The sequence below is a fragment of the Hyperoodon ampullatus genome, assembly GCF_949752795.1.
Source record: "Hyperoodon ampullatus genome assembly, chromosome: 5".
Classification (NCBI taxonomy): Eukaryota; Metazoa; Chordata; class Mammalia; order Artiodactyla; family Ziphiidae; genus Hyperoodon; species Hyperoodon ampullatus.
In genome coordinates, this window is record NC_136918.1 from 14684462 (window position 1) to 14700035 (window position 15574).

Below are 15574 nucleotides of genomic sequence, written 5' to 3' on the forward strand. Positions count from 1 at the left end.
AGAACTAACGAGCAAACAAACAGTGATGAATAACACAATTACTGAAATTAAAAATAAGCTAGAAGGTATCAATAACAGAAAAACTGAGGCAGAGAATGGATAAGTCAGCTTGAAGATAAAACGGTGGAAATAACTGCAAGGGAACAGAATAAAGAAAAACAAATGAAAAGAACTGAGGACAGTCTCAGAGACCTGTGGGACAACATTAAATGCACCAACATTCGAATTATGGGGGTCCCAGAAGAAGAAGAGAAAAACAAAGGGTCTGAGAAAATATTTAAACTGATTATAGTCGAAAACTTCCTTAACATGAAAAGGAAATAGTCAGTCAAGTCCAGGAAGAACAGAGAGTAACATGCAGGATAAACCCAAAGAGAAACATGCAAAGACACTTATTAATCAAATTACCAAAAATTAAATACAAAGAAAAATTATTAAAAGCAGCAAGGGAAAAGCAACAAATAACATATAAGGGAATCCTATTAAGGTTAAAAGCTGCTCTTTCAGCAGAAACTCTGCAAGCCAGAAGGGAGTGGCAGGATATATTTAAAATGATGAAAGGGAAAAACCTACAACCAAGGTTATTCTACCCAACAATGATCTCCTACAGATTGGACAGAGAAATTAAAACCTTTACAGATAAGCAAAAGTTAAGAGAATTCAGTACCACTAAACCAGCTTTACAACAAATGCTGAAGGAACTTCTCTAGGCAGGAAACACAAGAGAAGGAAGAGACCTACAATAACAAACCCAAAACAATTAAGAAAATGGGAATAGGAACATACATATTGATAATTACCTTAAATGTAAATGGATTAAATGCTACAACCAAAAGACACAGACTGGCTGAATGGATAAAAAAACAAGGCCCATATATATGCTGTCTACAAAAGACGCACTTCCGACCTAGGGACACATACAGACTGAAAGTGAGGGGATGGAAAAAGATATTCCATGCAAATGGAAATCAAAAGAAAGCTGGAGTAGCAATTCTCATATCAGACAAAATAGACGTTAAAATAAAGACTATTACAAGAGACAAAGAAGGACACTACATAATGATCAAGGGATCAATTCAAGAAGAAGATATAACAATTGTAAATATTTATACACCCAACATAGGAGCACCTCAACACATAAGGCAAATGCTAACAGCCATAAAAGGGGATATCAACAGTAACACAATTATAGTAGGGGACTTTAACACCCCACTTTCACCAATGGACATATCATCCAAAATGAAAATAAATAAGGAAACACAAGCTTTAAATGACACATTAAACAAGATGGACTTAATTGATATTTATAGGACATTCCACCGAAAAACGAAAGAATACACTTTCTTCTCAAGTGCTCATGGAACATTCTCCAGGATAGACCATATCTTGGGTCACAAATCAAGGCTGGGTAAATTTAAGAAAATTGAAATCATATCAAGTATCTTTTCCGACCACAATGCTATGAGACTAGATATCAATTACAGGAAAAAAACTTTAAAAAATACAAACACATAGAGGGTAAACAATACACTACTTAATAACCAAGAGATCACTGAAGAAATCAAAGAGGAAATCAAAAAATACCTAGAAAAAAAGGACAATGAAAACAGGACAACTCAAAACGTATGGGATGCAGCAAAAGCAGTTCTAAGAGGGAAGTTTATAGCAATATAATCCTACCTCAAGAAAGAATGAAACTCTCAAAGAAACAACCTAACCTTACACCTAAAGCAATTAGAGTTAGCAGAAGGAAAGTTAGCAAAGGAAAGAACTCATAAAGATCAGATCAGAAATAAATGAAAAAGAAATAAAAGAAACAATAGTAAAGATCAATAAAACTAAAGGCCAGTTCTTTGAGAAGATCAACAAAATTAATAAACCATTACCCAGACTCAACAAGAAAAAAAGGGAGAAGACTCAAATCAATAGAATTAGAAATGAAAAAGAAGTAACAACTGACACTGCAGAAATACAAAGAATCATGAGAGATTACTACAAGCCAATATGCCAATAAAATGGACAACCTGGAAAAATGGACACATTTTTAGAAAAGTACAACCTTCCAAGACTGAACCAGGAAGAAATAGAAAATATAAACAGACCAATCACAAGCACTGAAATTGAAACTGTGATTAAAAATCTTCCAACAAACAAAAGCCCAGGAACATATGGCTTCACAGACAAATTCTATCAAACACTTAGAGAAGAGCTAACACCTATGCTTCTCAAACTCTTCCAAAATATAGCAGAGGGAAGAACACTCCCAAACTCATTCTACGAGGCCACCATCACCTTGATACCAAAACCAGACAAAGATGTCACAAAAAAAGAAAACTACAGGCCAATGTCTCTGATGATGCAAAAATCCTCAACAAAATACTAGCAAACAGAACCCAGCAGCATATTAAAAGGATCATACACCATGATCAAGCGGGATATATCCCAGGAATGCAAGGATTCTTCAATATATGCAAATCAAACAATGTGATACACCATATTAACAAACTGAAGGATAAAAACCGTATGATCATCTCAATAGATGCAGAAAAAGCTTCTGACAAAATTCAACACCCAATTATGATAAAATCTCTCCAGAAAGTAGGCATAGAGGGAAATACCTCAACATAATAAAGGCCATATATGACAAACCCACAGCCAACATCGTTCTCAATGGTGAAAAACTGAAACCATTTCCTCTAAGATCAGGAACAAAACCAAGTTGCCCACTCTCACCACTATTATTCAACATAATTTTGGAATTTTTAGCCACAGCAATCAGAGAAGAAAAAGAAATAAAAGGAATCCAAACTGGAAAAGAAGAAATAAAATTCTCACTGTTTGCAGATAACATGATACAGTACATAGAGTCTCCTAAAGATGCTACCAGAAAACTAAAAATATTTGGTTTGGTAACATCATCATATATTTATTTATAAGATACATGATTCTTGTATTTTATAACTTGAATTCCACAAGAAATTGTATAATGTTTTATTAAAATGCACTGTTTTCCTCCTTTTTGGCTAAGGTTTCTTTTCCTTAAAAAGATTTAAAGAGAAAAAGATAGGGAGAAAAACCTGACTATTTAAAGATGATGAGGCATGTATAATTTTACCCCGAATTTTACCAGGAAAAGGTTCAATGGGCTTGACTCCCAGTGTTGACAATGGGAATTTGGAAGTCATCAGACCAATATGAACTAATCAATGAATTTGGTAGAGTAGCAGGATACAAAATTAATGCAGAGAAATCTCTTGCATTTCTATAAACTAATGATGAAAAATGTGAAAGAGAAATTAAGGAAACACTCCCATTTACCATTGCAACAAAAAGAATAAAATACTTAAGAATAAACCTTCCTAGGGAGAGAAAAGACCTGTATGCATAAAACTATAAGACACTGATGAAAGAAATTAAAGATGATACAAACAGATGGACAGATATACCATGTTCTTGGATTGGAAGAATCAACATTGTGAAAATGACTATACTACCCAAAGCAATCTACAGATTCAGCACAATCCCTATCAAACTACCAATGGCATTTTTCACAGAACTAGAATAAAAAATTTCACAATTTGTATGGAAACACAAAAGACCCCGAATAGCCAAAACCAGCTTGAGAAGAAAAATGGAGCTGGAGGAGTCAGGCTCCTGGACTTCAGACTATACTACAAAGCTACAGTAATCAAGACAGTATGGTACTGGCACAAAAACAGAAATATAGATCGATGGAACAGGTTAGAAAGCCCAGAGATAAGCCCATGCACATATGGTCACCTTATCTTTGATAAAGGAGGCAAGAATATACAATGCAGGAAAGACAGCATCTTCAATAAATGGTGCTGGGAAAACTGGACAGCTACATGGAAAAGAATGAAATTAGAACACTCCGTAACACCATACACAAAAACAAGCTCAAAATGGATTAAAGACCGAAACGTAAGGCCAGACACTATAAAACTCTTAGAGGAAAACCTAGGCAGAACACTCTATGACAGAAATCACAGCAAGATCCTTTTTGACCCACCTCCTAGAGAAATGGAAATAAAACCAAAAATAAACAAATGAGACCTAATGAAACTTAAAAGCTTCTGCACAGCAAAGGAAACCATAAACAAGACAAAAAGACAATCCTCAGAATGGGAGAAAATATTTGCCAATGAAGCAACTGACAAAAGATTAATCTCTAAAATATACAGTCAGCTCTTGCAGCTCAATATCAAAAAATCTAACAACCCAATCCAAAAATGGGCAGAAGACCTAACTAGACATTTCTCCAAAGAAGATATAGAGACAGACAACAAACACATGAAAAGATGCTCAACGTCACTAATCATTAAAAATATGCAAATAAAAACCACAATGAGGTATTACCTCATACTGGTCAGAATGGCTATCATCAAAAAATCTACAAACAATAAATGCTGGAGAGTGTGTGGAGAAAAGGGAACCCTCTTGCACTGTTGATGGGAATGTAAGTTGATACATTCTCTATGGATAACAGTATGGAGGTTCCTTAAAAAACTAAAAATAGAACTACCATATGACCCAGCAATCCCACTACTGGGCATATACCCTGAGAAAACCATAATTCAAAAAGAGTCATGTACCCCAATGTTCATTGCAGCACTATTTACAATAGCCAGGACATGGAAGCAACCTAACTGTCCATCAACATGTGAATGGATAAAGAAGATGTGGCACATATATACAATGGAATATTCCTCAGCCATAATAAGAAATGAAATTGAGTTATTTGTAGTGAGGTGGATGTATCTAGAGTCTGTCATACAGAGTGAAGTAAGTGAGAAAGTGAAAAACAAATACCATATGCTAACACATATGTATGGAATCTAAAAAAAAAAAGGTTCTGAAGAACCCAGGGGCAGGACAGGAATAAAGACGCAGAGGTAGAGAATGGACTTGAGGACACAGGGAGGGGGAAAAGTAAGCTGGGACAGCGTGAGAGTGTAATATTGACTTATATATACTACCAAATGTAAAATAGACAGGTATTGGGAAGCAGCTGCATAGCACAGGGAGATCAGCTTGGTGCTTTACGACCACCTAGAGGGGTGGGATAGGGAGGGTTAGAGGGAGACACAAGAGGGAGGGGGTATAGGGATATATGTATGCGTGTAGCTGATTCACTTTGTTATACAGCAGAAACTAACACAACACTGTAAAGCAATTATACTCCAATAAAGTTGTTCAAAAAACTAATTACATAAAAATGTTAAAATGTTGATAACCAAATTTGAATTAATTTCAATAAAACAAATATTATTTTAGAAACTACTGTCAGGCCAGTCAGCTTATATTAATATAAGCCTGGATTCTCAGATTTGTAAACTACTGATTTCAGCATTATTTCCAGAGATGTAGTGTGTGCTTTTACTCCTCAGAAGTAACTGGTTGTGATATACATTTGGAAAAAAAAAACGCATTAAAGATTTGTTTTGTCTAAAAGAGTTGACATCTAGGAACTAAGATATTAGTTATTTCATTTTCTTTCTACCAAAGGAGTGTAGAAATGCCAGAATGTCAGGAACTGTTCAACAAAATGATGGTGTTAACCTCAAGAGGACAAAATTAAATTCACCAGTTGTGTCTTCTTATTTTTTGATTGGTGGTGTGAAAATCAGCAGTCTCTTCTGTAATTTTAATAAAGCTTTCTTTCAGAAAGAACTAACTTCTAATTTTAATCCACATCAGTTTACAAGAAGTTTCTTTGAAATGTTTTAATTCAGTGCCCTTTGAAGCTTCTGTGTTGATGTTTACATATCAGTAGACATTTCTGCATTCATACGCTAGCATACTGGTACAGAAAATATGCCACCTTTAGACATAAATATTAGTAATGAGCCTGAGAAAGGGCATACCCTGACTAATATTAATTGATATATCAATAAAAATTCACTTGTTACACAATTCCATGGTCTCAGTCCTCCACCAGGAGCCAGAGGGTGAAGGTGCATTTGGAATCAGAATGTTTCTTCCACCAGTTTTAGCAAGTGTTTGGATTTTTGACCCTTTATGTTCCGACTTGGAATACAATACGTGTCAATTAACTCATCCCAACATTCTGATCGTGCAAACACTATAATAGAGCAATAAAGCATACTTCTGTCTAAATCAGTTCAGTTCAGCCAAAAGCTTGTTGGTATAAACAGCTAACAACATAGTAGATATTGGAGTAGAGACAACGAAATAAAAGACCAGGGCCCTATCTTGAAACGTTTACAGTTTTTGAATTGACAATATAAAATAAGAAGCTCCTAGGTAGTGGTGTACAGATAGTTTGCTGCTTTGCCAAAGGGCTTGAATTAAATTTCACTTCAACTTTAGTGTCATGGCTATCCCTAAAAAACAAATGTTCAGATAGCCAAACAGATAAATATTAGAAAAAATTTATTTGTTTTTATTTTACCAAAACTAGGAGTAAGTTTGCATTCACAGTAAAATGCACAAGGTTTATAAAATTAAATCAAGATTATATCTCAGGAACTTCATGCATTTTATTATCACGTGCCAACAAACTTCATCTATAACTACCAGGTGACAAAAGCTTTACATGGTGAATTGCTGTGTGCCCAATGCTGGTTATTTTCTTTGTCACTTCTAATGCAAAATCTCTTTCACCATAAATGAAATGTGATTAGACAAAGTCTCCCCTCAGTACTTGGAGGTGAGAGTAAATGCACAATGAGAGAAATAAATGTAGCAGAACATGGGCTTCAAATTCCTAATGGTTGCTTGGCAGTAAAATATGTGTATGCAGTAATAATGATACTGTAGTACCCTCAAGAGCAATGAGATTCCTATCCACGGGATAAGAAGTGCATTAAAGTGCCTGGAAACCCATCCTAGCAGTATGGATGAGGCTCCCTCCTCCCGTTCCATCAATCAAGCAGGCAGGGTAGGAAGCACTGGGCCTGGTCCCTGCACCTGACTCTGAGGTCCCAGAGCAGAGCCTGGAGGCAGTGCTGGCCCCACCAGTGGCAGCACAGTGATGCTTTCTTTTAGAATTATGACATAATCCAATGTGAAGGATTTGGGTTACTATGGTATACAACAGCCTGGAAATATTTGGTTTGGTAACATCATCATATATTTATTTATAAGATACATGATTCTTGTATTTTATAACTTGAATTCCACAAGAAATTGTATAATGTTTTATTAAAATGCACTGTTTTCCTCCTTTTTGGCTAAGGTTTCTTTTCCTTAAAAAGATTTAAAGAGAAAAAGACAGGGAGAAAAAGCTGACTATTTAAAGATGATGAGGCATGTATAATTTTACTCTGAATTTTACCAGGAAAAGGTTCAATGGGCTTGACTCCTAGTGTTGACAATGGGAATTTGGAAGTCATCAGACCAATATGAACTCATACTACCTTTTAATTAAGTATAATGGAATTAATTTCACTTTTATATTTTCAGGGTTTCCAAATATCTCCAGAGAAAGGAAATTAATCAATAAAGTTGCCCAAATTAAGTCATTTTTGCTGATATTCCCTGAGCACTAAAGAATAGACTTTTTTTTAAAATCTTGTAGAATGAACATAAATTCCAATAATAAAAGGAAAAAAAAAGCTTTTACAAAAAACAGAATGCATGTTTCCATAAAAATTCAATGTAACCATCAGTTCAAAGTAGTTTTTAGATGACTGGTTTGCTACATAAGAAAATAAAAATGAACACATCACATAATATGCCAGTTTTGCTAGCAAATATAGCCCATTATGTACCCTCTGTGAAAAAGATCACTTCTACACTTATTCCAAACTTCTTTTTTAGGGGAACCTCTGCCCTCACAGATAAAGGTAAATTAAGAAAAATGCCTTCTTAGAAAAAACTAACGATTCTCTCACCGTACATTTTGATGAATTAGTAAAAGTCATGGGTAAAACTTAAATTTACTTTTCATTAAGAATGGTAGGCAATTAATGAATTGACAACTAGATATCTGTGCTGAATTGAATATTCAAAAACATGATATAGGGCTTCCCTGGTGGCGCAGTGGTTAAGAATCTGCCTACCAATAGAGGAGACAAGGGTTCGAGCCCTGGTCTGGGAAAATCCCACATGTCGCGAAGCAACTAAGCCCGTGCACCACAACTAATGAGCCTGCACTCTAGAGCCCGCGAGTTGCAACTCCTGAGCCCATGTGCCACGACTACTGAGCCCACACGCCTAGAACCTATGCTCCACAACAAGAGAAGCCACTGCAATGAGAAGCCCGTGGACTGCAACGAAGAGTAGCCCCCACTTGCTGCAGCTAGAGAAAGCCTGCGCACAGCAAGGAAGCCAAAAACAAATTAAAATTAATTAATTAATTAATTAATTAATTAATTTTAAAAACATGATATAGACATCTCAAAATGTAGACATTTTTTTAAAGAAATCAAAACTAGCTTGAAACAATAATAAACAAATGGGGAAATAGCTTTAGCAGTAAGAAATATGAGAAATAGGGCTAAGAGAGTATTGGAAATGTAGAAAATAAATTATTTGACCAAGTGTCTGGACTTAACATTACAGCTGTAGTAGATGCCATTAAGTCCCTTCCCCGACCCCCTGACCTGCCAGTGTAGCCCCAGCCTCACACCTGCTGTAAGTTTTGGCTACAATGGCACACAGCTGCTCCCTTCTCCAGATAGTAATTGTGCTGGACCAGGTGGAGACACCTCTCCCAGAGATGTCTTTGTGGTTATGGAAGCTCCCACCCAACCTGGGGAGGAGCTTAGCCCAGAGCCAATATTGATACACGCGAACAAGATCCAATTTGTCTCAATGGAACAACTCTGGGATGCCATTCATACTCTACAGCTCCCCATGCGATCAGGCTGAGCATAGACTGCTGCTAAAAGTACATCTTTTCTTAGCTTCTTCATGTACTCTATTCTATTCATCTTTCGTCACTTCCTTGGATTTTTTCTGAGAGGATGTCCTCAAAAACGAAAAAAAACACTTCATTTGTATAGTAATCTCCAACTTAGGTTCTGATCTTGGGAAACTGCCCTCAGGAAAATCAGACAACTTGATATTTTAGCATAAGGAAACATGAACTATAAAACGACTCAAGGATTTCCTAAATTTTTTACACTTTTAATTTTTCTTCACTGAAATCCTACCTTATGTACATTTGATATCAAATTAGTCAGATAGTATTCATTAATGTCATTCCCAGTCTTTCAAAAAAAATCTTTCTAGTTAAAATGAAAATATGTCTTCTTTAAATCCCCTTAGAGCCAACAAAGTCACTACAGTACTTTGAACTGATATCTTGGAATTTCCATTCTTCCTTGATGCTCACACTTTTTTGTAAGGTAATACACATATACACAGAAGGGGAAATACATATGGCTATATATTAAACTATTCAACGTTTGGACAGTTCTCTAAATGTGTTTCAATATTGCCAGTGTATTGAAATGTCTCTTGGAATCTTAATTTTGAAAACACTAGGACATCTCCTTTTGTAATTAGTTGACCTGCATCAGAATTTTTTCAAATTGTTTCTACATTTCAGGGTAACTAAACAGATTCTTAAGGAAATGACATCTATTAGTGTCAGTGGCTCAAAATTAATTCCCTTTAATATTCACACTGGAGAGTACATGAGGATAGATATGAGGGCTGAAAATGCTGGAGGGCTGATTTGTTTGTTTTGATTTTGCTTTCTTTTCCATAATGGACATATAATCCAATGAGATTGTCTACACAATACAATCAAAATCACTTAAGAAACAAGTACTGATTTGTTTTGCCATATTTAACTACATTAAAAGCTTATCACTGTTACAATTTAATGTTTACCAACTCACTTTATTGCATATTAAATGCAAAAATCTATGTTACTGTAATGTTGAGATTGCATATTTGGAATTAAAGAGAGGAAAAAAGAAAATGCAAGATTAGATTCTCTTAGCAAAGGTCAATTTTCTTTATTGGTGGAAGGATTCATATAAAATAATTAAGGAAGTGAAAGTGGCAATGTTATTGAAAGCAAAAAAAAAAAAAGTCAGTTTAACATTTTAATTGTCTACTTATATAAATATGTATGTGTTTTGTGTTTGTGTTTATAGATCTTTTTATATCAATTCAATTTCTGTTATAAAGGAAATTACTTGAATAATGTTAAATCAATTTCTGTTCAAAAAGATACAACGAGGCAGTAAGAATCAAGAGCTCCAAAGAGTATCTTTCCGAAACTATTAAAATATAATACTACTGGTTTAAAATAAACAAATTTAAAAGTTTGATAGAAGGAGGTGACAATTTTGCTGAAAATTCACCAGAGTGTAGAGTAGGATGATCAAGGCAGGATAAGACATAAGATATCAAGAAGCCGACTCCTTGACCTCAAGGTCCCTCTATCTATTTAGAAAGTCAAAAAACGCATGTGTGAAAAAATGGAATAATTCAGTTAAGCTTTGTTCATTCAATGGGAATATCAGTTACCTATCGCCACAATAATGCTACAAAGCAAGCAACAAGAAAACTTCAGTGACATAAAACAAGTACTTACTGCTCACAGATCTGAGGTGGCCATTAGGTGGCTCTGCTGACCTAAATAGCTCACTTATTCCTCTGGGGTTGGCTGACTAGGTGGCCAGCTGCTTTAGGTGGGCCTTAACTAGGCTCATTCACATCTATAGTTTGGCTGGCTTACTTACCTATCTATGAGTGGGGTTATTCCGTGTCTGATCCTCCAAAAGGCTAGTCCAGAATGTTCTGACAGCAATGGCCAGAGTGGAAATAAGGACATTCTATTCCACCCGCTGCTGTATCAAATCTTCTAACCTCCATTAGCCAAAGAAAATCATATTGCTGAGCCCAGAGTCCAAGTGGGAGGACATCAAAAAGCTATATGACAAATGCCATGGACTCAAAAAGAGGAGAGAATTTGGGCCAATAATGTTTTCTACCACAATGGGTATTTATTGATTACACTATTTTCAAAACTTATTGGGGTTAAAATATTTTTTTATCATCTTTACTGGTATACCAACCAAAAAGCAGCAGGTAGATTGTGTCACCATAGAATGGAAGACCAACTGTATAGTTTCAGATTCATGCCATTAAGCCCCATTTTTCTTTCTTTCTTTAGCCATTTGTAAGGTCAGATATGTAAACATTTATAACATTAAGGTCATTTTGATGCTTAATTTTGATAATAATGTAAAAAAACAAATTTCTGAGTAACCATAACCTACTTAAGTAGGCAAAATACTTTCATAATTTTTGTAGTACCTACTTACAAATGAGTAGTTGAATTATTTTTACCTCGTCTTTAAATAGTTCCCTCAAAGACTGCAATGTGTAATCCATTGTTTGTTACTCTTGAGATTACTATATGTGTAGTAAATAATAAAAATATATTTGGATTTTTTCCTGTAAAACTTAAATTTTCATTTATTAATATTTTTGTCTTTTACCTCTTTGTAACAGAATTAGTGACTTTTCCAATAAGGAATAAGAAAATAGTATTTCAAAAAGTAAATGAGCTGAGTTGTGAATGTAAAATTAAACCCAAACAATGTAAATATTTACAACACTGTAATAGTAATTAAATTGTTCTAGATCCAAGATATTTGAAGTTTATTGAGAACATCAAAAACTACTGGAGAATTCAGGTAGGAGGCTACCTGAAGATACAGTATATACCAGGAAGATTCCTTGGGTCCAGCTGATCCTGGAGAAGAGTTGCCCAATCATAAAGCTAAAAAGATCTTTGGGGAGTTAAAAGCAACATATAAATGAAAAGAGAGTACATTTTATTCTGAGGTTGTATGAAAGGGAAGATGAGCAAACAAGAGGCTGGTGAGTTTCTGTAAGGGTAGATTTAAGACCAAAAAAAATTGAACGAAATAGTAAAAATTGTTTAAAATCCTTTAACAGGTTCTGAGCTCCTAACTGAAGTCCCCAAAAGGGATCTGGATGTTATTATAAATTGTTCTCTGAAAAATACCTATATCAATAGATAAAAATATCAATAAGCTATGCATTACAACAGAAAAGAAGGAGTGACTTGCAAAGATTGCAATTAGGAATATTGGGATGAAAAGAAATGAAGCCTTTCTTTTGGATGGAGAAGGGGTGCCTGAGGATGAGGCACAAAGTATCATTATCAAATATTTATTAAGTTAGCTGGAAACTTAAAGGTAGCTTTAAGAAAACAAAAGAAAGTAACAGTTTAGTTAGTAGATTGTATATATTCAGAATTCATGTCCAAAGTATCTGACACTAATTAGATATATAAACACATGAAAAGACATGGATTATGCAATATCATCGCTATTATTTAATATTAGCGGAAGTGTTATCTAATGAGGGGAAACCCAAACAGATACTAGTCATTTCACTTAGTTAGAGAGACAGAAATGAGAGTTTGGGGAGACTGAGACACCTGCAATTTTCAAAAGGTACAAACTTCCAGATATAAGATAAGTAAGTACTGGGGATGTAATGAACAGCATGATGACTACAGTTAACACTGCTGTATAATATATGTGAAACTTGCTAAGAGAGCAAATCCTAGGAGTTCTCATCACAAGAAAAAAAAATTTAACTCTTCTTATTGTATCTATATGAGATGATGGATGCTAACTAAATTTATCGCAGTAATCATTTCACAACATAAGTAAGTCAAACCATTATTCTGTACACCTTAAACTTATACAGTAATGTATGTCAATTATATTTCAATAAAACTGGAAAAAATCAGAATATTGAAGAAGTGGGATCTACGCAAAGAAAGAACACTGGAGATTTACAAAAAATTCCCTCAAGTCTATAGCTAATTATTACTCTGCATATGCATGAAAGAAAACTATCTGGGACTGAAGACAGAATCCATGGAAAACAGTAGGCAGAACAACTGATGATGGGACTTCCCTGGTGGTGCCAATGTGGGGGACTCGGGTTCGAGCCCAAGTCTGGGAGGATCCCACATGCCGTCGAGCTACTAAGCCCATGTGCCACAACCTCTGAGCCTGCGCTCTAGAGCCCGTGAGCCACAACTACTGAAGCCCATGCGTCAAGAGCCCGTGCTCCGCAACAAGAGAAGCCATCGCAATGAGAGGCCTGTGCACTGCAACGAAGACCCAATGCAGCCAAAAATATAAATAAATAACTTTAAAAAAAAAAAAAGAACAATTGCTGGAGAGGATACAGGACTGGGAATAAGGTCACCAGCTATAGTGAGACCTTTTAATACATGAGGCATGCATAGAGTAGTAAGAAAGATACAGACCTAGTAGTAGGATTAAATTAATCCTGGATTAAGGCTGATTTGGAACCACCCTACCAAAACTTAAAAAGCAAGCCTTGAAAAGATACAACTGATTCAACTAATTTAACTGCCCCACTGAGTAAAATCCAATACATTTTAAAGGAATATGAGAAAAAACTACCTCAACAACGGAATATTCACAGTACTCAGCATCTGATCCAAAATTACCAAGCATTCAATGAAGCTGGAAAATATGAACCATAGCCAAGATAAAAATTCAACCAATAAAAACAGAACAAGAAATTACAGAAAGAATTAGCAGCATTATGGATATGCTCCATATTTTCAAGAAGATAATGAAAAACAGAACATGATGATGAGAGAAATAGAAAAAGACCCAAATAGATTTCTAGAGATGAAAATGCTGTATCTGAAATGAAATACACTGAGTTGGAATAAATAGCACATTCTACAAGACAGGGAGAAAAAGAGCTCGAAGGCATATGGATAAAACATGTGGAAGCACAAGAGAAAAACAAATGAAAAAAAAAAAATGACCAGTAACCTGTGGGAAGATATCAAACAGTGTAATTGGAATCCCAGAAGGAGAAGGAGAGAAATGGTAAAGGGAACATAAAAAATATTTAAAGAAGAACTCATGCCAGATGAATGATACCAGATGGAAATCTTGTCTACAAAAAGTCATGAAGGGTACTAGAAATCACAAATATATGGCAAATACGTGACCACGTTTAAAAGTCTTCCTCATTTTTAAATCTCTTTAAAAGATAGTTGACTATTTCAAGCAAAAACAACATCATGTGTTGTGGAATTTATAGGATTTGAGATGAAAACTTTTTCACAACAGAAGCATGAAGGACAGAAGGGGTATGGAAGTATACTGTTTTAAGGTTCTTACACTATATGTGAAGCAGTATAATTTTATTTGAAGGTAAACAGTGATAAGTAAAAGATTTATATTCTAACCCCTAGTGCAACCACAAAAAAATTTAAGCAGTATAAATAATAATAAAGTGATGATTATAAAATTAATTGAAAAAAAGAAATAAAACTTAACTCTTCATAGAATACTAGAAAATAAGGGAGAAAAAGAAGGAAAACGGAGGAAAGAGATTATGGGACAAATACAAAGACAACAGCGAAATGGATTGGAAACCAATGATTGCAAAATTCATTAAACGTGGATAGCTTAAACATGCCCAATTAAAAGACATAGATTTTCAAGACTTTTTTTTTAAAGACCCAAATATACACTGTCTACAATAAATCACTATAAATATAAAGGCAAAGAATAAAATTTAAAGGCTAAAAAAAGATATACCATAAAATACTAATCAAAAGAAAGGGGATATTAATATCAAATAAAGTAGATCAGATAAAGTTGACAGCAGAAAGGTAGATTTAAATAGAATAATACTGACAGTGATTTTAAACACAAATGGTAAAAACATTCCAATTAAAAGAGAAAGATTATCAGACTGTAGACAGAAAACCAATAAGGACATAGAAAACCTGAACATTACTATCAACCAACTTGACTTAACTGACATTAACAGAACACTCAACTCAACACCTTCAGATTACACATACTTTCCAAGTGCATATGAAACATTCACAAGTAAGAATTAAGACTGTATTCTAGGTAATAATGACAATTCAAAATAATAAACAATTATCTTAATTTAAGAATATGGAAATCATGCAAAATATATTCTTTGTCCACAATGGAGTTAAACTAAAATGATGATTAACAGAAAGGTATTTGGAAAATCCCCCTAATATTGAGATATTAAACAAGACACTTCTAAATAACCCAAAAGTCAAAGAAGAATTTCACAAGGAAATTTAAGAAAATTTGACACTGAATGAAAACAAAAACATAACGTATCAAAATATGTGGAGTTAAAGCAGTGATTTGAGAAATGTTATATCATTTAACACTGTATTTAAAAGAAGAAAGGATTGAAATAAATGACCTATACAATTCTACCTTATGAAATCAGTGGCCCCACTTCCTTCACTATATAAGGAGCCCCCTGGACAGTGGTGATGTTTTATGGAGTGCCATGGATACAGCAATCTGTAATTTGTGAACCAACATGCTAACAGAAGTCCTGAAGGCAGGGAAGGAAAATGTGTTCCTAAGTCTGTCCCTCGTGGACAAGTGCAAACTCTTCCCTGATGAGCAGGCAGCAGCCGTTTCCTTCATAAGTCATGCGGAAACCCACTGTTGTCCTTTGCTGCAGTCAGGTTGGACACTCAATTGAAGCCAGATCAGCCTTGCTGAGAGCAGCTCCATGTCGAACCCAT